This window comes from Pangasianodon hypophthalmus, chromosome 27 (genome assembly GCF_027358585.1).
Source record: "Pangasianodon hypophthalmus isolate fPanHyp1 chromosome 27, fPanHyp1.pri, whole genome shotgun sequence".
Taxonomy (NCBI): Eukaryota; Metazoa; Chordata; class Actinopteri; order Siluriformes; family Pangasiidae; genus Pangasianodon; species Pangasianodon hypophthalmus.
Genome location: NC_069736.1, coordinates 1,971,880 through 1,995,753, shown reverse-complemented (window position 1 = coordinate 1,995,753; position 23,874 = coordinate 1,971,880). Strand labels below are relative to the sequence as shown.

Here is a 23,874-nt window from a genome sequence, read left to right as displayed (position 1 = left end):
TTGTTAAATTGTAGAATCGACTTTGAACGAGTCACCTCTTCGAGTTTTTTTTTTTTTTTTAAATTGATGTTTTGAAGATCATTAAAGGACAAATTGAAGGATGACATACTGGCCTTGTGAAGCGAAGAAGCAGCTTTTAGCACTTAAAACACACAAGTTGAGATTTTCCTTTCACTAAACCTACATCAAGCAGCTCCAATTAATATATTTTTAAATACTGCTTAAAATATACTTTTTGTAATTTGCTTTCTTTATTATTAGTGGTAGTAGTAGTAGTAATTGATCAATTAATTGCTTAATATTTTATTTCCATTATTTACTTTATTTTTTGTAAAAATGTAATTTAATATTTAATTTTATTTATTTAATATAAATGACAAATCATTGCTCACTTTATCCACTTTTTATTTTATTTTTAAAATAAATTGTTCATTTATTTACATGTTAATTTGCTGTAAAGATAAGAAGAAGAAGAAGAAGAAGAATTCAGAGCCCAAATATTTTTATTTTATTTTATTTTATTTTCTGTCTAATTGTGTTTACTGTTTCATACAGATTGTGATTAAAGAGCTCCTAATCTTTCTGCGCTTGAGGTAATATGGGATTATATGGTACAATATTGATGTAAAATGATAAAATGCAGTAAAACGGATTTGTTCTTTCTTATTGATGTTCCTCGTGTGATTCTGATTCATTTTCCTGATGCATTTTATTAAACAGAAACTTATTCAAATGAGTGGTTTGTTTTGAACATGGAGGAACTCTTGGGTAAAGCGCCCTGTGTTTGATGGATGGTCGAACTCACGGCTGTCATAATCGCTCTGCTTTTTTCTCTCTCTCATTTTCATCAAGCCAGTGAAATTATCAAGGCAAACAAATGACTGACAGCGCCGATTGACGCGGCTCTTTTTTCTGTTGCTTTCTCACAGACACACATGTTCTTGAATCTGGCGCGTGTCTCTGTAGTACCAGTGCTGCACAACCGATATGCTAATGGCTCCGTTATTTTGCGAGGCGGTTTGTCAGCAGAAACAGACTAAACGATCCACTTCACATTCCTCCCTCTCTCCCCGAGGAACCCACCCGCCCATTTCTGCAGCGTCCTCGAATACCTACCTTTTTTCCCGAGGTCTTTCACACCACATGTCCATTTTTTGATAATGTGGAACATGGTTTTTATTTCAGCCTTGGTCTACATAAAAAGAAAATGGTTCCTCAAAGGTTCCTTAAGGAGTCTTTAGGTTGCTTTCAGTTCTTTTTTGAAAGAGAAAACTGGAAAGCAAAGCAACTTTTTTGGGGGAAAAAATCTATCTTCAAAGTAATCTAAAGTCTCAAGGTAAAAAAAAAAGGTTCCTCAAAGGTTCCTCAAGGGGTTCTTAAGTGTCTAACTGTTCTAGATTTCTGAAAGGAGCTCTACTTGAAACCTTTTGTGAAAGTAGAAACAGGAAAAGTATGGAATTTTATCATATACCTTTAAAAAAGGTAAATCTAGAACCTTTAAAAGTTCTTTGGTGTATCATCTGGAGATCCCATTAAAGGTTTAATGTAGAACCCTAAAACACGGTATTTTGATATCAGAAAGGCTTCCAAGAAGAACCTCTTTACAAAGATAACACTTAACTATCCAAAAAATCCTTTTTTTAAATTTATTAAAGAACAACATATTACACTTTTTATCCATTTATAGTTACATTTAAAATTGTTCCTTCTTGTTCTCACTTCCCTAAATGTTAAATAAACCTCTCCTTATGGAAAACTTTTTTTTTTAATCTGTTTATGTTGAGTGTCCGCTGTACAAGTCCCTGTGAATGAGCTGTTACTATAGAAACAATAACGTATTAGAATGAGAGCTTTGATATAAACATGATCTTAATAGCAAAGTAATCAACATCTTCTGACCAATCAGAATGGCGCGTTTGCTGATTTATAGCACACGTTGCTAAGCTGTAAATATTTGTTTTAAGTTTTAAAGATTTGCCAGGACGCATGGTTTGGTAAATTATTCTGCAGTCTGTTCTTCATTGATTAAATTTCATTGAGGGAAAATGTTCTCTCACAATGTTGAGGAATATGCAGAAGACATGATAGAAGTGGTGGATTTTTATGTTTTATTTAATTTAATTATCTTATCTCGATGTTAAAACTAGCTAGCAGGCCATCGTTTGGGATCCTTGCCCTAGATGCTTGGGTCTTCTGAAAAACTGCAGAAGAAGACGCCACTTGCTTTCATCCTCAACACAATCTGTTTTCGGGACCATGCTATGCATCATATCGCTGACCTAAAAAAAATGTTTGCTCAGCATTTTTACATGTTATTTTGCACTTGCTAGTACGGAGCCTTTGGCTTTCAGTTGCATTTGTTGTTGCCTCTTTACACACACACACACACACACACACACACACTCACATACACACACACTGGCGATGCTGATGGAGGATGTGGAACAGATGCATGCATCTCGGGAGACAGGACCTGTGGCACCCCGAGGAGCGGAGTTTCCATCCCACGGCTGCTGCTGCTTCATTATCAGCCCAGGTTTCTCTCCTCTCCCGAAAGGCAGCGCTGACCTCATTTCCTCCCCGCCGTTGTGTTTATCCACCACTTCCTGTCTCCGAGGTTGCGAGAAAGTCTCTCCAAACAGAAAATTCTGAATCTCGAATGGAGGACTTGGATGAGACGATCCATACTGACGTGTGATTTTGCATGATGGAGCAGGAGATGATGGGAAACGGCGGGGTTCCATAAATCTGAGAGATCCGCAGGGACTGGAAGCAGATGGCGATGTAAGCTCGCGCCGCTCTCGGTTGCTCGTAGACGAAGCGTTGCGAAAGACTCAACACACTTGTACACCCCACATTTAAAGACTTACTGCTGCCTCGTGAAATGTGCAGAGATTGCAGGGATGGTTTAATTTGATCTGAACGCTTTTCTTCATCGGATTTGCCAAAGCAAACGTCTGGGTGCATGCGGGGCAAAAATAAATCGAGCGCTCTACTTTGAATTCTAACACTGACATGAAAGAGCACCAGCTTTTAAAGAGAAAGTCTGGCCAAAAAATACATTTACACACCTTTAATTCGAATCTAGTTGTGCTGCTTTCACATTGGGTTTTTTTTTTTTTTTTAAGAAAATCCAAGTGCTTTTGTGGGGAAAATGCAGCTCCTGCAGTGTGCACACCGTAACCATAACAACACTCTCATTTCCCAGCTAGCATCAGCTAACTAATGCCTATAGATTAGATTTATAATTCTCAGTAATGCAAATGAAACAGAAATTGTTGTAAGTGGTAATGAGCAGGTTGTTTGTCTTTGCTGTAGCTTTGGAGGCAGAAAATCAAGCGAATTTGAGAATTTGTGTGAAGTAATGTTAGACGTCACATCACATATCGGTGAACATCCCAAAAAAAAAAAAAAAACAGACATTGTTATATTTAGCTACAGCGATGTTTAAAATATTGGCAATGAAATATTTTCCATTCAACATCTTGTAAATCTCATAATATTCACTTACTAACAAATCAGAATGTTTCACCACTTTGTCCTCCATGTTTGTTTTTCTCACTGCAGCAACTTGATTGGTCAGGAGTTGAAATAAAAAAGTGTTTGACGTCACATGACTTTTTTCTATTTTTGGAAGCCTCACTTTGATGAAAAAAAAAAAAAGGTTGAAACAACACAAAGTATGAAAGCAGAAAGATTGCTACTTTAGTTCTATACTGGAGCTCTGAGGCTAATGTTGCTAACAAGTAATAGAAGCCTATAGCCTCCAGTTTAGCACTAAACGTCTCCTCAATCGGCTTTGTGTAGCATAGATTTAACGTAGCCTTAAGCTAGAACTAAAAACACGCACCTGCCTGCTAGTAGTGCAACATCTGCCACAAACAAATCCACTCAGTGATTCTGTTTAAAGTAAAAAGTGCATGGTCCTGGCTTTTTTGTTTCTGATTTGTGAGAAGTGTAATGACTTCTTTAAATGGGACGTATTTTTGTCGTCTGTGCTGACAGGACATGGCCACCTCGCAGATACACCCTGCTTGTAACAGCGCGTTTAAACGTAAGCAATCAGAAGATAAACTACAAATCGATAACAAATCAAAATTAAAACACATAAAACACAAATCAAGATTATTGGCACATTTTTGCAGCTAATGTAATGTTATGATTTTCTGTCTTTCAGATGCAGATTAACTTCGTCACCACTACGTTATCTTTCGTCGCTATGCTTCGTTAGTGAATGCTGTTGCAGAGTAAACACGTAAAATACAAACACAAGAGCAAGATCATTCGAGTCTTCACTTTTGTAACACACGGTCATTGTTAAAATGATGAGAGAAAGAGCTTGCTTAATGCTAGTAAGACTCTAACTGCGTCTCTGTGTCTGGAACAGGGATGTAGTACTTCCTGTTTGTCCGATCATGTTTCTGATTGGATGGTGATGATGAAAAGTTACAGCGCACCTTACGTGAAATTCTGATTTAGGATGAACTCCACAGCCTGACTTGCATTCGAACTGAACTTCTGACCCTCTTCTCATTCAGACTGATGCGTTACCGATGGCTCCACAAGTCCTTGTGAATCAATGATGTGAATCCACCATGAAGAATAAAAAAAACTGCTGCGATTCCGAATCCTAAGACTTTGTGATGAAATCAGAGTGTGCTATTTCTTTCTCATTCTCTTTCTCGTAGTCCCATGTGATATTGCATCAACCCAGACGGCGGATTGCGCAATCCACACTACCGCTTTCTATCCTCGTACTGGGCCATATTCTGTTTGTAACGCCGGCTTTTCTGCTGAACTTCCGTCTCTGTCTTTCCTCTGGACGCTTCAGAGAGCTGGACGGGTTTCAGTGTGGTGATTACGCCGGTGTCCACGACTCCCCTGGCAATGATAATCATCTCCACCTCCATCAGGGACAAAAATAATTCCTGAGACAGTCTGGCTTTTCTTTCGAGCAGATATAAGCAGCGGTGCCAAAATCACGAGGGGGGAAACTCGCCACTTTCTCAAGGTCAGTGTGAAATAGGAATGTTGAGGGATGATGATTTCTCTTTCCTTCTGAGACAGTAAGATTTGAATCTCAGTACATGATCAACGATCTGATCTATCAAAGATGCGTTTAAACAAACCAATGATTTAACGCGATTCAAATTAAGGCTCTTTCCATGCAATATGACTACTTGTAGTTTCCCAGTAACATAAACAGCTGCAGATTTTTTTTTTTTTTTGTCTTATTACCTTCAAGAGAGAGAAAGAAAGAAAGGCTGGTGAGGGAACGACTGCTTATAGCTGCTATAACGTAAGTGAAAACAGGAACTAACTTGTTTCATGGATGTTCCACAACATTAAATGAAATTATAAATAAAAAAACAGCATGTGCCGTCCTTTGCTTAATAAAATTTTAAATTGTTGGCAAATTGATGTGGTATAAGAGGAATAAAACACTCTGTGTCATTCTATTATAGAAAAATAATCAGCCTCAGGGTGGTAAGAGTAACTGCTTCATCACAACACTCTGTCATTGATTAGTTTCCTATAACAGCACCACATGGAGCGTTTGATTCCTTACTAATTACGCAGTAGGATAATTTAGCTAATGGTAGCTAGCTTACTTTGAATCTCATGGCTTACAACATCACTAGAAAGATTTCATCACACTGGAATCGAAGTGATTATACCCTCGATATACCAAATAAAACAATCTGTGGTTATGGAGTGATCTCTGGATAAGGTAATAAGGTATTACCTTATTACCTTATCCAATGATAAATTAGTACTGGAACTAAGTTCACATTGTTGATTAGGATAATTAGCTGCATCGCTGTAGAAACAAAAGTGGAGAAAAACCCAGAACTATTTTTTTTTTTCAGCCACTTCAGCAAAAAAAAAAAAGTCTCTATTTTTAGTGATGTCACGCTTCAGTCATAAGCCAAAGATTGCATAATGTTGCATTGATGCTTTTGAGTAACACAACACACACACACACACACACACACGCATTTATTACACTTTAACTGGTTAGCAGTTTATGCTTCTCTGGTAGTCTGCTGGTTTCTGGAGAAAGAGCACAAAGAGATGCAAAAATTTGCTTTAGGTCAAAAGGAGGATTCATTAAAACACGCGTATAGAGAAGAGAGTGGTGCTTTTAGCTAATTCAGGAATTAAACCTGAGAGGAAATATTTGTACGCTTCACACAGCTGCAGAGACGAAAACAAAAGATCCCCCGGCGTGCAACTTTGGATCAGGAAGATTGTGAAGGTGTGAAATCCAAGAGTTCAAACACTAGTCGCTGTGTGTTGGAGGTTGAGTGCTACAAAAGCGAAACAGCAGGATGTACTCGTGTGGCTCAGCGCTAACATGAAGAGATGAACAGGAAACCCCTCGGATTTTAATTTCCCTCCCGAAACACTTCCTGTCTGCTACAAACACGTCCTACACCTGCTAACTCTTTTCACCTTACACAAGGAAACAATGTTAGCGTGAGTAGCTAGCATGCCACGTGTCCGCATTTTACAAAGTGACAGGCGTCATTAATGAAGTAATGTTTAATTATCCATTTATTTATTTATTTATTTATGTATTTGTTTATTTATTTATTTGTTTATTTATCTGTCCATACATTTATCCAACAATTTGTCAGTTTATCTATCTATCTATCTATCTATCCTCCTTTATTTATTTATTTATTTATTTATTATGTCTGTACATTTATCCAACAATTTGTCAGTTTATCTATCTATCTATCTATCTATCTATCCAGCTATCACTTATTTATTTATTTGTTTGTTTGTTTGTTTGTTTGTTTGTTCACCTGTCTGTATTTATTTTAGTGCCTAAATGTGAGGTGAAGTCCAGCGACAACGCTATATTGCTTATATACTAAATACGGCCGACTCCAAAATATTGGCGCCCATGAAAATGACCAAAAATATCTATTATAAATGAATAACATGAATAACATATGCAGTGGGTTACATGTGAGTTCTTTATTTGGCTTATTTTTCTGCAGATATTTCACATTAGAAATATTTTAAGTACACACTGCTGTGACCTCTGAGTCAACCGAGGAAGTGAAGTGCCATGAGACCTCTCAGCTGTGTGTCAATACAGTACCATTAAACCACCAGTGACTGAGTGAATATCTTTAATAGGACAATCATTACAACAGTTCACTGTTAAAGATAAGCTCCACCATCAATGACTTGCGTGTGCTTTAACTCGTGATCTTCATCCAAGCCATTATTTTGTAATGAAATTCTGACTTTTTAGTTTAAGTTTCTTTCGTCAAACATGATGAAACTATTGTTTGTTCACCAACTATTTTGATCCTAAATTACCCACAATTCCGTGCAACTACCTTTTGATAGATGTGCAGTAGGATTTAGCCTTCACTTCATCTCTACCTTAAGAGAGCAATGCGGCGGCGCTTTAGTCCTTTAGTCTCTCAAACTCTCTCACCTCCTCATCTGTACACTCTGCTCAAACAGCTCAACCTCCAAAGTGTTACATTTCATGCTAATACCGCCGTCAACACCATCATGCCCGTTACCTCATAGATCACTAACTAGCCACAGCCTCACTGTGTTGTATAGTTGCATTGCATTCTGGGACTCTGAGTTGAATATTTGCACCAACTTCTCCGCTACATCTGGTAAAAATGATGAATGAGAAAAATGGCTCTTGCTCTTTTGTTTTTAGAAGCTAACAGTGAAACTGGACTTATCTCTGAGGTTTATGTTGAATTTTTTTCTCCTATTAAAGACTATTGTGACTGCGCTAGCAATAACAATGTCCTCCTGTGACATCAGAGCAACACGCAATCGCTACATTCTCAAGGGAATTACAAAAAAACAGAACCAACCAACAAATTAGCATCAGAATCACTAAACACGTCATGAATATTTCAGTATGAACATATTTAACGTGGACTTTTCCTTTAAATCTGTTTCATTCTAATGCTAAAGTAAGACCATGAAAGCTGTGGCTGTCCCAAATCGATCAATATGTGAAACATTACACAGTGTACTCAGCCTCGCATTACACAACGCCTCTGAAATGTTGGACATGGAAAGAAACTATTTATTCTAGCTGTTGATGTGCTATGATAGAATCAGCCAATCACCTAACAAGACACAAAAAGTCTCCTGTAGTCAGTGTTCAGCAAAAAAAAAAAAAAAAAGACGTTTATCCGTCGCTAAATTATTCAGGAGGCAGATTTGCAAGCCGAGCCTCAGCGAGATCAGCGCCGAGTCATAAACCTTTAGCGAAAGCAAACGATCCTGCAACACGACCTGCCATTTTTTCCTCCTCATCCCAGCAATCAGAGAGTTATTTTAATGAGAGGTCCATGTCTGCCCTCTGAGCCGCCTGGGACGTAATCCAGAGGAATAGACTAAATTAGTTTTGTTATAGAGGGAAATCAAATGCTGTAACTTAATAATCCCTCACACGCGTGTGTTTATGCCGAGCGGGATGAGGAGCGAAGGACGGAGAGGAGGCTGTGTTTCCTATAGGTTTATGTTTATGTGAGTTTATAATGGCACGTTAATTGTAAATTGCAGTGAAGTGGTGTTAGTGAAGAAAAGTGGGTGGGACCAGGTGCCAGAGAAACATCATAACATTATGCAAATGAGCAGTGGAGTAATGGACGGATGCGGAGACTCTTGGCTCTTTGTCTCAGTTGATTGTTGTGATTTATCGCTTTAAACATGCTGAAATTTCCATGAACAATAATCTGATGTACAGTTTTTGTCTGTTTTTCTTTCATTCATACGCATTCTTCCACAATATGAAAAACAAAATTCTTGGGCCTCGTTTAAAGAATCTTATACTAAAGCTGTGTGTAAATGCTTCCACGGATCAAACCGAAATAACGCATTACCCAAACGTTTGTAAATCTGACATTTGAAAAATGACATTTTATCCATAAAACTGTGCAAAATATTCACTTGTCATACACAGATTGCTTTTTTCCCCCAAATACAGCTATACAATAACTATATTAATAATTTTGTCTACCTTAGTTACATGCATTTGCTAAAAAAAAATATGTAAATTATTAAATAAATAAATAGCGTTTACTACCTGGCTTAGATAGACAGATAGATAGATTCTGTGTTGAAAGCTAGTGCACATGTGGACTTAACTGCAATTAAATTATTTTCATTTTCTTGGAAATGTGGTAAATATTCAATAATATTATAAAATAATATTATCTACAGTGTTTATATGAGTGAAGAATGCCAGTGCACTGAATTATGGCTAACATTTATTTATTTGTTTGTTTGTTTGTTTGTTATAAAGTAGGTTTCTAGACATGCCTGAATATTTGTGTCGTAATTGTTCTTCATGTAGTAATTGATCTTGTAGCCCTCATCACTAAGACACTAAATAATAAAAAAACACTTTGATTGAAAGATCTTGGCTTCTTGCTGTGGCCTTGACTCATTAACAGTGCAGCTCGACATCGCTGATGGGATATTTGATGATCTCCTTGCAGCAGGAGGTGTGTGTTTGTGTGCACGGCTTAGCTGAAACAGCACTTCTTCCTTGTCAAACATGGCACCAGTACACATTTCCTCCATGTTGCATCATTGACATGTTGGGCACGTGCTCAGCTTCGCAATATCGCACCTTGGGGGAAAGTTTCGGTCTACGCCCCGGCCGTTCATATGCGGCTCATCATCAGAATCTGAATCAGAAACGGCACTGTGCGAAAACGCAGCACGGGGAGTTTTAGACAATCAGCGCATCGTTTCTGGGCTGCTGGAGCTTCCAGGATGTTTGATGGAACAAAAGAAAAAAATGTAGCGTGTTGTTCAGTATTAATGTTTCAAACATGGAGGTTTTAAGTCCCCCGTTCAATTTTCATGAGCGATTGAGTTGATTTGTTTGTGTATGTGCGTTTCAGTCTAAATAGAGTCAATGGAGGAAACAACAGATTACCTCTGAAAAATGCATAAGAGTGTTCCGGAAGGTAACGATTTATCTGAACACGGCTCCATTAAATCAGCTCGGATAGCTGAGCCAGGGAGTCGAGCCCTCCATCAGCACAACCCAGCTCGTCACTGAGGAACTGGCGCTATTTTAGCTGGAGACTCCTTGCTGAGTGTGTGATGTTGTTGTGTTATTTCTTGGCTTAATAAATGCACTGCCTTCGAGCAGCAGACTTATGGGACATGCCAGAGTGAAGATGAATAGCAAAATGCTTATCAGAATTTTAACATAATGCTCTACACTAGAGGAGCCTGTGCTGGTCCTGCATGTTGAGCGGCCAGCTTTGTGTGGTGATTTATCCTGAGCTAACACAAGGGCTAGCACACTACCTAAATTGCCAGTAGGTGTGAACATGTGTGTTTGTGTGTGTGTGTGTGTGTGTGTGTGTGGTGCCCTTGTCCTAAAGCCTGGCACCATCACACCACTGGTGTTTCACATAACCTAGCAACAGAGGCCTGCAGATAGTTGCTCAGTGGATGAGTATCTGGTATTGCCCAATAGCAAGAGCTCTGATATGACTATCGAAAAATGGAAAATAAAATAGAACTGCTAATCGACTCATTCAAAGAGTCTAACTGTGGCAGTGCAATCTGTTACCGAGCTAGAACTGGTTTCATATAACTGGCAATACTCCGTACTTGTATTTCACAGGACACTAGACGTAACAGTTCTGCTGCTAAAAGTAGCACATCTAAACCACAGCCTATAAAATGGCACTTGGCTCACGGACACTAGCTTCTATCCGGCTTGTAAAGAGAACAAAAAGACTCTGTGCATCATCGTTGGCTCCAGTAACGTTTTATAAAACGCTAAGTGAGCGTGTCTATCTCTCATTTCGTAATATCCCATAAATAATCAATCACAGCTAATCCTGATATAATAGTTCATTGGTGTGTCAGACTTCCCGAGGGCTTGAGCTTAGTGCTGTGTAAAAAAAAAAAAATAATAATAATAATAATAATAAAATGGCTCACAAACAGAAACCCTCCTTCATCACTTCCTGGTTTGGAGATGACAGCTCAGCGGTATTCCCTGGCTTGAAACCCAAGACTAACTTGTACTGAGACTCTCAGCAGCGTTCTGCACTTTCAAAGGCTCTCTACGCTTTTAGCTCACCATGCCACCCTTCTTCTTTTCTTCCTCCCTTCCTCCCTCCCCCCCCTCCTTCCCTCCCTCCCTCCTCGTGCTGCCGCCGTCCATTTTCTGTTTCCTCCATCCCTCAAGCCATCCGGAAAGGGGCAAAAGGAGGGCCCTCTGCAATTTCTTTTCTCTAATAGGTACTTCCCAACCTCCTGCTCCATAGTCAGGGGAAGTGACAAGATTAAAGAATGGCTGGTCTCTTTTTCAAAGGCAGGGGCCGAGACACAGGAAATAGCATTGGGTAATTATGGGTAAATCGAGCACACTGCTACGGCAAAACCTCAACCGGGCTCGACGGCAATCTCTCTCTCTCTCTCTCAGTGGGTTTGCTTTTAACTCTCTCTCCGTCTTTCTTTTTCTCCTCTACTCTGACCTGTGTTGCGGTTTGAAATGCAGGACTCGCTATGGGACTTTTCTGAAGCGTCTGTCCTCTCCGCTTTGAAGCCTCTCGATATGCTGTGCTAAAAAGTCACTGAAGCTGAGCACAATGGGCCGAGATCAAAGGCTTATTCTTTCAGAGCGGAAATATTAACTAGCCCTTGACTTTGAGGTCAACCGAATGGGTATATATATATATATATATATATATAGTGATACAAAGTGGCTCTCCAAGTGCAAAGCATGGAGGATTTTTTTTTGTGACTTTACCAGAATTGATCAGGTACCACTCATGATTAGAAAGGAGCATCTTCTTTGGGGAGGAAAAGCATCCTCAACATATTTATCTGCTCTCATCCCTCAAGTGCTTGTGCTCCATGATCTTCCCAAGGTTACTCTAACGTCACACAAGGCAGAAGTGTAAATCTGATCCAGGATCAGCCCATCACTGGGGGATGCAGGAGGAGAAGTGAGGAGGGGTGAGATCTTGAGTGCTGGTGGTTGTTTCTGTGGAGAGGCTCCTTGAGGCTGCGGCATTATGCTGAGTCACGCTTGTTCCCTCCACTACATTAAGCCTTCTCCATCCGGCCCACCACCTCCAACCCTGCTGTCAGAAAAATAACACTACCGAGAGCTCTCCCAACGAGGACTTCTAATAAGACGATGAATCTCGACCCTGATCATAACGAGTCGTTTAATATTCATGCACCAACCTGCCTGGATTAAGCCAATTATCAAAGCTGAATTTGTTTGTCTGATCTGGGAAAAAAAGTAAAGGATGAACATTACCAGGAGCTAAAAAAGCATGACTTCTCGTCTGTTTTATGGCTCTGGCTGATCAATAGAGCCATGGCTGGACAGCTTTGAACATCAAGGAGGAGGAACAAGGTACATAAGCCCTCCTTTCAGCCTACATTTGCGGCACACTTGAGCTAGGCCTTCTGGCTCAAGCATCCTCAGTAGTACTTATCAAGGGGGATGAGATCACCAGTCATTTGCCTTTTATCTCTCTTTTCATTTTGGGGAATAGATGGAAGAAAAAAAGGCAGCTGAATTTAAAAAAAAAAAAAGCACACTCCACTGACGAATGACTTTGTCTCAAATGTAACGGGGAAATTCAGTCCGGCACAAGGACACGTGTGGAATTTGTGAACGCAGGCTTTCATTTGTCAGCCGGCTGGCAGGTGCTGGATGGTTCTCTCGCGGAGGAGTGGGTGTGAGGTTGGAAAGTGACTGAGCCAGCTGGCAGGAACCCCCCCTCCCTCCTTCCCACACCTACAGGTTGCCTTTGTTTATTAATAATCCTAGCACCCTCGTCGGGAAAAACTACGACGGAGGACCAGCTGGTGGGCCATTGTACCATCGATCATAGGGACTGGTTCCCCCAATTTGTCAACAGAGTTTTAAAAAAAGAGCAGGCAGGGGTCCGTGATCTCCTGGAAGCCTTTCATTCGGGCCTTTCAATTACACAACTAGATGAATTATTGAGGTTAATCACTGCAAATGACCACAGCGGTTAATAATTTATGGATATCAGACAGAACGGTGGCCAAGTATTCTGTAACACACGTCTCCGTCTCCGTCTCTGTAGACCTGCGTTCGCCAGTGCCAACTGCATTGTAATCAAAACTATTTTCTTTCACGGCTTTTTTTTCCCACTTACACAAAGTTGCTCGTCTGATTGGATGCCAGTGGAGCGCGCTCAGTGAGCTTCGTGAGCTCTGACTCAGTAGCCTTATCTCCCTAAGCTTGAAGGTCAACGTGGGATCAGGTGCAGAGATGAAGGCTGGGAAAACATCTGAAATAAGGACTGATGATCTGCGGGAAGTCAGATTAGCAAATCTTGGTTGAGAAATGTCAGTTTGCAAGTATACAAGTTACGTTTGTGTAGCGTTTCATTTTGATGCTTTCATTTTGATGCTCATATACCACAATGTTGCCAAAATGGAAATACGTGATATCGACAAGTTTTTGATAATGGTGTCTCACGGATCTGGTTATCATTTCTGCTTTGTGCTGGAAACAAAAGATAGTAACAAAGCTAAAAATACAAAAAGAAAACACAATAGGACAAATCCATCAGCTCTGACTGACTCACCTGGTTTAGGCAGAATTATGTAATATCAAAGAAAAAGACTACAGTACAGCCAAATCTCCTAATCAGGAACCATCACCATAAATATGAATATTTTATTGCCTCATAAAAAATTTACTTAATATAATATTATTCTCAGACGCATTTCTCAAACAAAGCATTGGTTCATTTGCATTGCACTATTTGCGTATTGCCAAAACGAACTTCACCAGACTAGAAAAGCCTCCAAGCCTCTGACTCTCTGGAAAGAATTCAAACATGGGGGGATTATCCAAGAACTGAGAAAAGAGCAAAGATCAAAAATAATAAACAACGCAGCCTCTAAGACTTAATTGCTGCTTTTCATTATTATTTTTTAATTGCCTTCCATTTCCCGAGGCCACTCGAACCGCAGTATGATCTGGTCTGTGATAGCTGCCTCCAAATTGTATTTGTTTATTACTGCAGTAATTGTTTTTTGTCCAGTTATATCACCTCTCTCATTCATTCCATATTGTTCTTAGCGTGCAGATTGGAAGGGAATGAAGTCCTGAAGTGAAAATGTTCTGATAGGTCTCAGCAAAGAAGCATATAAAGACGCGCTATTTATTCTCAGTTACCATAGTGCATCTAAAAAAAAAAAATTGAAAGACGTACCGTATGTGTCTACGTATGTATTGGGTCAATTCATAAAACGCAGTACCTCATCACCACATCCCATTAAGTGCCTAAGTGCCTTAACCACAACATAAATCCCTCAGCAATGATCCGCTCTTAAGCCCTGCGCAAGCTTTTAGCGTCTTTTCACTAATAATTTCCTGCTCCTCAGCTGCCTTCGTCATTTCGGTGTCTTCACCCCGGCAAAAACCTCCCGGAGGAAGGATGCGTCATGTTTAGCTCATGAAGGATTGATTCAGTTGTCTTAATTAATTTTGCAAGCGTTCAGGATGATTCATTTACCATTTGATCCTGCGACATCCATCCCGACTTCTCCATTCAGCAGGAAGACTTTTTTTTTCTTTTTTTCCTGCTGACTTGTGCGAATCTCAAATTGCAGGCTTCAGAATCGGAGAGAGGATGGGACACTAAGTAAAAATAGCATTCGGCTCACTTCTGTGTTACCTCCCGGGCTTCCTGGAGTATTGAATAAATCCCAAGGCTTGAGTTTTTTGACATGCTAAGCAGAGTTATGAGACTGCAGACCGGGGATGTGTAAGATTATCTGGTTGAGGTCTTGGGGTGATCAAAAGAACACGAAATATATGTGACTCTAGGCAGGAGAAGAGGGATTTTTGGACAAAGATATGTAGAAATGTATAAAAGGAGCTCAAAGGCATTAAAGGATGAACCTAGGAATGGGGCAATATTTACATTTATGGATCAGGATACTCACTTGGAGTAGCAGTTCTTTTTTTTTTTTTTTTTTTAATTTCATGGGAAATTTTGGGATCACCTTCTTCATGAAGGAAGCATGCAGTTCTGCCAAATTGGTAAAAGTGGAAAAGTGGCTCTTATAATGAACAGTAATAGGGACGTGAAGTAAGTGGACTCGTGATCTATAAAGTGTGATGTTCTTGTATCTCATGCAAGCTTCATGACTGACCTATGAATCTCCTCCCACGCTTGGAACCCCTACATTCCTACCTCATTTATCATTACATCACATGAACGCCTTAAGCTCTGCGCCAAGCCCCCTAACGATGCTCACCAATCATCTTCCATTTAGGAGCTCGCTGGAACAGATCAGCTGGAACGCCGACAATCACAACAGCCGTACTCATTAATCTGCCATGCACGTTTATGAAAAAAAAGCAAAAAACTCCACCATAAACCCCGGCGCAAACAGGCGATCCACACAGGACACTCGAAGGAGCCATTTCCACAGAACGCCAAGTCCTCCAGCTGCAGCCACAATCCCTTTCACAACCCCGCTGCCTCCTGCCAGTGCAAGACAGTGCTTATTATTCGCGCTGCCAAAGCAGGCTGCTTGTTGATATTCAGGACGAGGCCCGAAACCGAGAGACGAACCTCGGAGAAGATGGTGTTCTCCGGGTCGTTACCTCCAAATGGACCCACTTCTTCATGTGGGTTTGTGGCAACAGCAGGTAGCAGTCAATCCATCACTCAGATGCAGCATGGCTAGCCAGAGAACATTAAGCTGTCTCACACACACACACACACACACACACTTTTTCTTTCTCTCAATTTTTTTTCTGGGCTCGTTTGTATGGACTCATGACACAGAGAGGCAGGTGTTAGCCTAAAGCCACCGCTGGCATTTTCGCCCAGCACTCAGCATGACTGTAAAGCTGAAACGTCGGGTGTGAAAAACAAATTACGTCGAATTGTCCTCCGTTTTCAACCCACATCACGAATAATTAACCTTTTCAACCTGTCCAGGACTCAAGATGCCAAATCAGCAGTGTTAACAATCAATAACAACAAACGGGAAACCTTTTACATTCATTTCAGAGATTCATCCATAATTTACACTTATGACCATGCATAAATAATAATACCTCCTGTCTCTCTCTGGCGCAGGTGCTTACCAGAATCCACTCGGCCGTTTGTATTTTTTGGGATGCATCCATCATAATCACTCAATTACTGAGCCTTCAAAGTCAAATGTGACATCGGAGGCGAAAAGTGCGACAGCGCCCCCCGCCGGCCAGCATCGGGCACGCGCATGCACGCGCTATAAGGTGCAAGAGCTGAGCTGTGCAATATGTACGATTTTGCTCATATGCTGTTATGCTATTATGTACGTTGTGCATGCAAGTGCATACGTGTGTAACACGCTCTACACGCACGAATGCACGGCTGTAAGTATTGCACGTGCTATCGGGTGCAGCCTGGAAGTGCCTTTTAACGTGTCGCACGTGCAAATTGCTCTAGTGTTACAAACGTCGATGCAAACGAGTTTGCATTGCTTTTGGAGAAACGCGCGCGAGAGAAAGGAGTGAGAGAGATGATTACAAAAAAAAGATAGCGTGCATGCTTGAAATGCTGAGTGAACTAGAATATTAATGCATTTGCACTAATGCATTACTGTATTTATTTTTCTCTTTTTTTGCGTATGCAAATATCTCGTGCAACTTCCCGTCCCCTATCTCGTGCACGAACATTTTGCTGGTCATATTTACATGCACGAGCACAAAAAGCTACTTAATGCAAGTTTTGCGGTTCTTCCTTCTTCTTCGTCTTCTGTTTAAATGCCGGAACGCGGGTGCACAAATGCATTTCTTGCATGAGATGCTGGTACTGTATTGTATTTTGTGCATGCTGTTTTGATATTAAGGTGAACGCAAGAAACGCGGTACGTGGACGGAAAACATATCTCTCGCGCTCTCGCGCTTTCTCTGCAGTTTTAATCGCTTGTTTGGAGCGCGCACTCACGCACGCACGCACACACACACACGCACACACACACATATTCCAACTGCTGGCTAAAAACAAATCCATGCACAACTATGAGTATAGCATGCATGCAAACTAGGGGAAAGCTTTAGAGATGAAAATAAAGTGGTTTTGCAAATCTAAAGCACAGAAAAAAAAAACTGCTGATGGTCAGTGAGTGGAAGGGCACATTGCAGGGGCTGCTGGTGATGGTGCATCATCTCTACAGCCTAACTATTATACAACTGCAATGCAACCAATGCAAAGGACATGTACACACACACACACACACACACACACATCTATCCAGGTATGTGTGCAGGTGCATGCACTTACCTAAATCTGCTTCTCTCCTGTGATGAGGAACGGCGCTCCAGGACGACGATTTAATGCGTCCGTGCGAAAGTTGCGCTGAGAGATCCCTGTGCTCGGCTCATGCTGATGGAGGGCAGAGGAGAGAGCGACCCTTCTCATGCTCAAGAAGGAGAAACACACAGCAAGGTGATGGGAGACACGAGAGATACGGAGGAGATACGGACGTACAGACACAGCGTGGAAAATATCCGAGAGAGAAGAGCAGAGAAGAGGAAGAAGAAGAAGAAGAAGAAGAGACGGCTGGTGCATTCAGTGAGAGCAAGCGGAAGGAACTGAAGAGAAACGGACTGGAGAGGAGAAGAGAGAGATGGAGGACAGCGAGGGGAGGGACTGGGCTACATCAGACTGAGAGAGAGGGAGGGAGAGAGAGAGAGATGGAGAGAGGGAGGGGGGAGAGAGAGTGGATGGGAGGTGAGAAAGTGACGGAGGTTGACTAAGTGATGGAGGGAGAAAGATTTAGAGAAGGAAAGAAGGAGAGAGAGAGAGAGAGAGAGAGAGAGAGGGAGACACAATTATATAAACATGACATATGCTGTTTGTATAGCACCGCTCTCGGGTTTTGCTGGCGAGATTAAATTCAGCACAAATTGAGTTGTCGTAGTTCACGCAGCACAGACGCTTGGTGAAATATGAGAACGCAACACGGTCAGTGGGAAACCCAAGCTCGCTGGAGAGGAGTCATGCTTTCCATTCAACTCATGTCAGACTGACAACCGGTCATTAAAGAATAAAGCCAAGTTCGCTTAGACGTCCATCAGAAAATGCATTGCTGATGATCCTGATGCACTTCCTGTCATGCTTCTTCTTCTGGAGCCATTTCAGGGGCAGCCATCAGGCTATTCGGGTTTTTTTTCATAGGACAAGGAGGTTGAAATACAAAAAAAAAACTACATATACATTTGGTGTGTAATCTGCTTCCTGGTAACTACAGTGTAAACTCCTCATTCTGAATCCACCGCCTGCTGCACCTCACACATGGTCAGGGTCACGATCTGGCTGATGGTAGAACGTTTTAGAAAGTACCAGGTGGATTAATTTGCATTCACGGACGACATACGATCTTTTCAGAATCAGGAACGCACAGGTATTTTGAGACGAGCAGCACAAAGTCATCACAACATGTACAATACATCAACTCGAACTTGAAAATACTGAGAGAAAATAAAGATTCAAATATATTTCACATGTGATGCTAAGAAGCTCATAGAGCCTTCACCAATGACTTTCTGACATTTTGTCGAGGTCGCAAACATGATGTGCTACATCACGAGAATAAGAGAAGTAGAAGTAGATGCGAAGTCATCCTCTCCTGGGAGTTTGTTTCCTTAATCTGCATTAACACACTTAAATAGCTAACTAGCTTGATAACATGCATCATGTTAGCTACCATGTACATCATCATGCATCATGTTAGCTTATTCAGTTAGTTTAGTGAATTCCAGGCATCAAAAATCATGGGACTGGGTAGCACACTGGAGGTTTTAGTCGCCTGATGGTCTACCAAGTACATCTATCATTTCTCCACTTACACATAATTCACCTTTCTGCTTTTGGTTTCATCACAGCTGAATAAATCGGTAAATCAATCTTCTCTCTGAGAGCAAGAGCTCCAAAAGAGAGTGGTGAGGCTGTTAGCATCCAGCCATGACGTTTTCTTCCTCATCCCACTCGAGTACCGGTGTGAGGAGTGAAAGCCGGCAGCCTACGCCCTCGCTATCGCCTGGATTTGGCCTCCTGCGTGTTGGCAGAGAAGTATACTGCCATAAAGTTTTCAAACAAACAAGTGTGATGTAGTAGGATTGAAAATCTAAGAAAAGGTATAAACGCTACCTCCGCCCCTAAACCTGAACCTTAATCTTTTTGACTCTTACCATGATTAAAAGGATCCACTGGAATATCCCACTGAAATTAGCCACTGAATTAATTTTGGCACCCTCTCTCCCGCTACTTCCTGGACTATTTCCTATCCATGAATTTCATTCATTCTTTCATCGTGAGTAATCGCTTTTTTTCCTGGAAAGGGATGTCATGGATCCAGGGCTTTGGGGGCGAGATGGGAATATACACCCTGGAGGGGTTTGCAGTCCATCACTTACCATGATACCCCCAGCCATTTTGAGGACTGAATAAGGGGCTGACTAACATTGTGTTTGTGCTTCATTAAAAAGATTTCATTTTTATTTTTACTGATAATCAACTTCTCAGATACACTTCACTACATACATCTTCAACATTGCAGTGAATTCTCCCTGAACCACTTTCTAGCTATGTTAGCTAGCTAGCTATGTTATGGTATAACTGGGAAGTTTATCTTTGCAGCAAGTATTGCTAACATTAGCAAAAGTTCGTTGTCTGATATTGACTTACCTTAAGAGTTTGTTTTTTTCTCCTGATAAAACATGCTGGGATCCTTTACCCACTCCAGAATCAGGACAGGGGTTCTGTGTGAGGTATATATACACACACACACACACACACATGGAACATCCACATGAGTGCCAGGACCCAAGGTTTCCTAGCCGTACATTGCCCAGAGCATCACACTGCCTCCACCAGCTTGCCTTCTTCCCATTGTGCATCCTGATGCCATCTCTTCCCCAGGTAAGCGACACACACGCACCCGGCCTTCCACAAGATGTTAAAGAAAACGTGATTCCTGTAGGCGCTTTCGGCAGTGGACAGGGGTCTGCATGGGCACTCTGACGGGTCAGCAGCTACACAGCCCCATATGCAGTAAGCTGTGATGCGCTCTGTGTTCTGACACCTTTCTATGATAACCAGCATTAACTTTTTCAGCAATTTGTGCTACAGTAGCTCTTCTGTGGGATCGGACCAGACAGACTAGCCTTCGCTCCCCCACACGCATCAATAAGCATTTGGCGCCCATGACCCTGTCGCTGATTCACCGGTTGTCCTTCCTTGGACCACTTTTGGTAGATACTAACCACTGCATACCGGGAACACCCCACAAGACCTGCCGTTTTGGAGATGCTCTGACCCAGTCGTCTAGCCATCACAACTTGGCCCTTGTCAAAGTCGCTCAGATCCTTACACTTACCCATTTTTCCTGCTTCCAGCACATGAACTTTCAGAACCGACTGTTCACTTGCTGCCTAATATATCCCACCCCTTAACAGGTGCCATTGTAACGAGATAATCAATGTTATTCACTTCACCTGACAGTGGTTTTAATGTTATGACTGATCGGTATATATATATATATATATATATATATATATATATATATGTGTGTGTGTGTGTGTGTGTGTGTGTGTATCTTTCACCATCTTTCACCTGTAGTTACATTCAAGTTGTGATGTGAAATGCGTTCCCAAATATGGTGACCGCAACAGATAAATCACATGACTGAAACTCTAGGATCAACTTGTTGCCATATCTATCAGAATCATTCAAATAAAAGCTACTTATCTATTCACAGGTTGGCAGAAAATGTTTATAGTAACAATTTCTATTATTTAATATGATTTTTAATACATGGCATTGGAACCTGGTTCTATCCCAGCGGCCATTTACATGAACCCTAAACCAGCTAAAAGTAGTATCCATGTTAATGTGAACTGTTCTGTCCACTTGGTTTATGTCTGTACTCTATAGTTTCAGTTTAACACATTATTTTTCTGCACACTGAGCACTACAGCATAAAAATAATCTAATATCTGGGGGGAAATTGGATTTAGCAATAATTCATCCAATACTGCAGTGATTCACTTAAGTAAACTGATAATGGGAAAACTCTGGGTCAGGAAATAATCAAGTTTATTTCTAAATACATGATGAATGCATCTTTTGCAACCTAACAGTAAACTCTCAGTAAATGTAAAATTCAGTTCCAGTTAACACGAAATATTTAAGCTTAATTGGAAAATATTTATCTGCGAGTTTGCAAAAACTTGCTGTGAGTGTAGCAATATCATGTCCATGGTGTTTACTGCTTTGTCTTGTCTTCTTGTCTATACGGTTATGAGGATCAAAAATGACAGCATTATAGTATAAACCCAGTTATTTGGTGAAAAGTAAGCTCATCTGTATTGCACAATCCATTGAAGTCTTTAGTTGTATAATGATCATAATATAATGTGCACGTACTCGATCATGATCACAGAATATTTGTGATGTAGTCTTCTGGGCTGCATTTTAAATCTGGTTCTATAGTGTGTGCTTCTGATCAATAACTCATTGAAGCTTTACACAAGAGCCTCCATATCCTTCTGAAATAGAAAGGTAGTTGACCCAGTTTTCTCTTTTTCTCTTTATTACTCATGATTGCTACCGAACTACTCTGTATTCTAGTCTGCTCTGTACTAATGGAAAAAGTAATATTATTATTAAAATATAATAATTATAATTATAGTTTGTGCTTTACATGGCTCAACCAAAGACTAGTTCCATGTAATCACCACAGTCTTGTAGGGATGTTCCCAGATACAAATACATTATAAATTAAGAATACATCATACATGTGTGGGGATAGAGTGGTAGGGTTCATATTTAATTTGTAAAAAACTTCTAGTTTAGGCCACACTCACTTCAGGTTTAAATCCAAATGTAGATATGAGTATTAACATCTATCAGCAAACATCATTCAGCGACTCTAGTTTTCAAACCATGAATCATGACAGCTTCTGTAGCAGATCCTCCATTGTGCTTTATCCAATCAAGTCAAGTCAAGTCGAGCTTTATTGTCATTCTGCTACATGTGTGGACATATAGTGGAACGAACTGTCTTGTCTCGCAGGACCACGGTGCTACAGACAAGTTAAACATAAATATGAACATAGAAAAACAATTAAGTTGACTATACATACTTTACAGAAACTTTACAAAAACTATACAAAAACTTTACATAGATACTGTAAATGAAATTGTGCAAAAGAGGTATTTTGTACATGAAATTGTACAAAAGAGATATTTTGGGGGAAGCAGTGCGTAGTGCAAGATGATTTGTAGTGCAATGCACAAGTAAACATATATTATCAAACTGAGTCTTTCTGTGAGAGAGTGTCTATAAAAAGTGTTCAGTGTACATTCAGAGAAAAGAGTGTGTTACTACAGGTGGTTTGTATAGCCCACTCACCTGTGTGTAGCACACTCAGAATTGCACTTAATAGATTGACAGTTTTTCATGAGTTGGGAGGAGGGGGTGAGGTGTTCATGGTTTCAGGAGGTAGGGTTGTGGATGAGGTTTCAGAGGGGGACAGGGAGATTGGAGTTGAGGGCTTTCACAGCCTGGGGGAAAAAGCTGTTGAGCAATCTGACAGAGCGAGCTTTGATACTCCGGTACCTTCTACCTGATGGCAGGAGCTCGAAGAGATTGTGGGAGGGATGGGTAGGGTCCTGGTAGCCTTGCTGGAGCATAGTGCAAGGAAAATGTCCAGGATGGAGGGGAGAGGGGCACTGATGATCTTTGCAGCTGTGTTCACTGTCCGCTGTAGGGTCTTGCGGCCAGCAGCACTGCAATTTCCATACCAGACAGTGATGCAGCTGGTCAGCACACTCTCAATGGTGCCCCTGTAGAAAGTGGTGAGGTTGGGTGGAGGGAGACTTGCTCTTTTCAGCCGGCGGAGAAAGTGGAGGCGCTGTTGGGCCTTCTTGTTGAGTGACATGATGTTGGTGGTCCAGGTGAGATCCTCTGTAATGTGCACTCCCAGGAATTTATTGCTGCTGACTCTCTCCACGGCCGAGCCGTCGATGGTCAGTGGGGAGTGGGCAACAGAGTTTCTCCTGAAGTCTATCACAACCTCCTTTGTCTTACTCACATTGAGGGACAGGTTGTTAACACCGCACCATTCAGCCAGCTGTGCCTCTTCCTTTCTGTAGTGTGTCGTTGTTTCTGATGAGGCCTACCACAGTTGTGTCATCAGCAAACTTGATGATATGGTTGGAGCTGAACTTGGCAGTGCAGTCGTGAGTCAGCAGCGTGAAGAGCAGCGGGCAGAGCACACAGCCCTGTGGGGCACCTTTGCTCAGTATGGTAGTGCTGGAGGTGTTTCGGCCGACACGGACTGACTGAGGTCTTTCACTTAAAAAGTCCAGGATCCAGTTACAGAGGGGTAAGTTGAGGCCCAGCACGTTTAGTTTGTTGATAAGCTGCTGAGGGATTATTGTCTTGAATGCTGAGCTGAAATCAATGAACAGCATTCTAACATAAGAGGCTTTCTGTTCCAGGTGTGTAAGAGCTAGGTGGAGAGTGGAGGATATTGCATTGTCTATGGAACGGTTTGGACAGTATGCAAACTGGAATGGGTCCAGTGTGTTTTCTGAGACTGGACTTGATGTGGTGCATGACTAACCTCTCAAAGCACTTCATCATGATTGGGGTCAGTGCTATGGGACGATAGTCATTCAGGCAGGACACAGGTGACTTCTTTGGTACTGGAATTATGGTGGTGGATTTGAGACACATGGGGACGACTGCCTGGCTCAGCAATGTGTCCATCAGCCGTGCAGCACAATCTCTTAGTACACGGCCAGGTATGTTGTCAGGGCCCGCAGC

The 23,874-nt window shown here is 41.3% G+C and overlaps 1 protein-coding gene across 1 annotated transcript in view; it reads right to left on the bottom strand.

The window, feature by feature from the left end:
- Positions 1–17,713, bottom strand: part of brinp1 (bone morphogenetic protein/retinoic acid inducible neural-specific 1) — a 118,178-nt gene extending 100,465 nt beyond the window's left edge. The window contains exon 1 of the mRNA XM_026921482.3: positions 17,322–17,713. The gene's annotated coding sequence lies outside the window, so the exon portion shown is untranslated. The remainder of the gene's footprint in view (positions 1–17,321) is intronic.
- Positions 17,714–23,874: the final 6,161 nt, after the last annotated feature.